Below are 3,442 nucleotides of genomic sequence, written 5' to 3'. Positions count from 1 at the left end.
CGGTCATTTCGACGGTGGTAAGCTATTCGCGCGTCGCTAGCGAATTAAGCGAGAAAGGCGCGTGGAAGCCACGTCGACCTTCGCCCCGCAGAGTGAAAGTGGCTACGGATTCTTTGGCAGTTCTGGAGAGAAAAAACAAAATTCAAAATGGTTATCGGTTTATGGCATGTTTAATCCGAACGTCGGTAATTCTAAGTTTTATTGAATCATATATTTAACGCTCGTAACTACGGTAAACGATAGGACGTAGTTAACAATTCAAAACTACCAAAAAATTACAAACGGAAGAAGCGACGCTTTAACGTCCGCGGATCCGAGAGGCGATCGAGAAAGGTGACGACGGACGCGCACGTGGCTATACACCGGATTAACCCGAGTCGAAACGCTACTGAGTAGGAAACGAAGCATTAAATTAACGGACGACCAGTCCGTAGGTCGGTACGAATCCCGTTTGCGTAAAAAAAAAATAACGACAATTATTTGGGGCGAAAGTATCTTGTCAAATATTACTCTCTTTTAATATATTTGTATTAATATTCAAATACAATGGAAATTACGTACTACATTTGAAAATGATTATACAATTAAAAAAAATCGGTAACAATTATATACATTGGCGAGTGGCACTACGTACTTTCCGGCCGCGTCCGGAGTCGACTCCCAGCGCGACCCACAATTAGCGACGGCGGAAGGAGGCCCGAAAAAATTAACGCGCGGGTCACCCGCGCCTCCCCCAAAATCACCAAACAATAATAATTTATCGGCTCGCGCCGCCGAAAAGACGAGAGAATTTCTAGAAACTTGGTCCTGGAAGTGGTCGAAGTATTGCGTAGTGAGACGCGCGGTTCCGGTGGGTTCCGCGTCGGGACGCTTCCGAAATCGCTCGGCGGGCGGCACGGGCAAAATGCGGTGGATTTACTGATCGGGCCGAAGGAAATTTGCATAATCGGTGTCGAACGTAAGGGAAAGGCCCGTCGATTAATTTTGATTTGTTTGGATTACGCGTTAAGAGGCTACCGCAGAAACCAACGGTTGTGCGTTTTTCCCGATAACGTGCCGTACGAAGCCGTGGGTGGTCGTTCCGCGCTCGGATTCCGTAGCGGACCGATCGAGAGTCTACTTTAAAATAAAATTTAAATTAAAACTCGAATGCGTTGTTTGTAGTGACGTAATTACACAGGAAGCAAAATGAAAATGAATATGTATAAAATGAAGGTGGTGGGGCGGGCGGGAGGCGTGTAGTGGGGCGCGGCTAGTTGAGGTCGCCGACGCTGGACGATTCGGACTCGCTGTCTGTGTAGTCTTCGGAGGGAGTGCTGGTGCCGGGTCTGGAGGGCATGTCGCTCAGGGATCCCATGCTCGATTGTCTGGACAGGGCCGGGGTCTTGGACGTCGTGATGGCCACCTCCACGTCGGTCATGTCGGACGACTGGGCCGACGACGCCGGATCTTGGTACATCCTGCAACCATCTCCCCTTTAGCAGTCGAAAACCAAAATCGGGGCCGGGACGGGTGCCCCCACTCGGCCTGGGGCACTCGTCCCGGCAAAGCGGACGCGCCACCGCCGAATTCGGTGGTAGTCGTTTCGAAGAGTGGGCTTCCGGTGCCCGGCCTTTTTAAATAAGTAAAAATTCCTTTAAAAAAGTCTTTTATAGCGAAATTTTATACACCGAACAAGCTGGTGGCCGTTTCCAAGAGAAACGTGACGGTTTTAAAACTAAAAACTACCTTTATTGCTTTACGTAAGCGCCTTACTATCTACTAGGGGAAGCGGGATAATACCCTCTTCCTATCACTTTCTAATTTTTGGAAGCTTCCAAACGGCTGCCGACTTTTCCCACCACCCGATAATACGTTAGGTCCAATTCCCCGTTACCGTGGCGTGGCTCTCTCCTTAGCGCGATTTTCAGGCCATTCGATGACCTCTGTCATGGTTCGTGCGTAGGAAAATCGCTTTCGTGTACTTTGGCCCCAAAGTACAGGGAATCCGTAATTCCCAGCGTAGGCCACGTCGTCCTTAACACCTTATACGGTCCGGAGTGGAAATTTCGAAAAAGTGCAAATATTAGATTTAAAAAGAAATTTCCATAATTGGTCGGAAATCGCCTTCCGTTTCGCGTAAAGTGTGTAAGCACGTAGGGCGGCGATGGCCTCGCTCCGCCAATCGCGCTAAGTAGAGAGCCGGCATTAGACCCTTTGACTTGGTAAATTACGAGCTAACCCCTCCTCGTGCGTATGTATGGCTTTTACTCCTAGCTAATGTTTCCGGACACTCGTTTAACAACGAAACTACGAAAACGTTATTTACCTTGTTTGCTCGTTGGAAATATCCTGGATCTGGAAATTCTGTATGAATTCCGAAAATAAATCTCCGCGGGCCATTTCTGTAAAAAAAAAAAATGAACAGTAATTACGTGAAATACTTTCGCGTATTTTCTCGTTAACTAATCGCTTGGCCGTTTGCTGGCTTAATATGTTAAGACAATTAATATGGTTCGAAGATATTTATCGTCATCCATTTAAAAGCATTTTTAATAGTATAAAAATATGCATTACTTTCTAACCATAAAAATGGTCTCGAATTTCGATCGTTAACGAAACTCATAAATCTCGCTATTTTAAAAATTCTAAATACGTATCTTTCCCTAAAACTTATTTAACTTTAAATTTACTAATCGTAAATTGTAGACTCGGAGAAGACGTGATTATCAAAAAATTGCACCATACGGCAATAAGATTGAGTTTATTTTATACCAAATTGATATCGTAAAGATCGTCTTTGCAAATTTGATGTATTTAAAAACTTGGTATTGTCACGCAGAATATCTTTCCGGTTATGGCCGTGCACCTTGATATCATTCATTTACGTATCTTGTAAGAAACTTCTAAATTCCGTCTGTCGGAGAACAAATCGAATATTCTGTAGATCTAGAAAATTCCAGAAACTTTTCCATTTAACCAATAATGTTTTGTGATTTTAAACATTGTTTTCGAGTACATTGCTCTTTCTATATGCTAGTAGGCAACTAATAATGATGACAAATTTCTATAATAGAGAATATAAATGCAAACAACGTAAGGTTAACTTTCAACATTAATCGTATTATTTAAAAACGAGTCTGTGTTTCGGTTTATAAAAAGCCCATTGCAGTTTCCTCCTATATAGGATTATCTTGTATAAAGTATCTGATGAAACAACCATTACTCTTAACTAGAAAATAAGATATCGAAAAGGAAATTAAACTTGTCAAAAAGAGCATCGTGACATCTTGTTTTCCTGTTAAGACTAATACAAAAATCGGGAGTCGTGGCAGTGAATCCCCGCCAAGTAAAAAACTTACTTTATATATATACGGAAATCGGAGTTGCCGATTTTCGGTGGTCGCTTTGTCCACCCCAAAAACCTGAAGTAATTCTGAATATCACATTCAAAAGAAAACTG

General features: G+C 43.2%; 1 long non-coding RNA gene across 1 annotated transcript; it reads right to left on the bottom strand.

Annotated features, from left to right (window-relative positions):
• Window positions 1-492: 492 nt before the first annotated feature.
• On the bottom strand, window positions 493-3,033 carry LOC111619952. Its single transcript, XR_002755843.1, has 2 exons — window positions 2,309-3,033; window positions 493-1,460 (listed from the first exon to the last, which is right to left on the bottom strand). It is a non-coding gene; the product is annotated as an uncharacterized LOC111619952 (long non-coding RNA).
• Window positions 3,034-3,442: the final 409 nt, after the last annotated feature.

The sequence above is a fragment of the Centruroides sculpturatus genome, unplaced genomic scaffold (assembly GCF_000671375.1).
Source record: "Centruroides sculpturatus isolate CEXI.00-Female unplaced genomic scaffold, Cexi_2.0 scaffold235, whole genome shotgun sequence".
Lineage (NCBI taxonomy): Eukaryota > Metazoa > Arthropoda > Arachnida > Scorpiones > Buthidae > Centruroides > Centruroides sculpturatus.
Note: the sequence above shows the minus strand (reverse complement) of the source record. Positions and strands in the feature narration are given on the sequence as shown.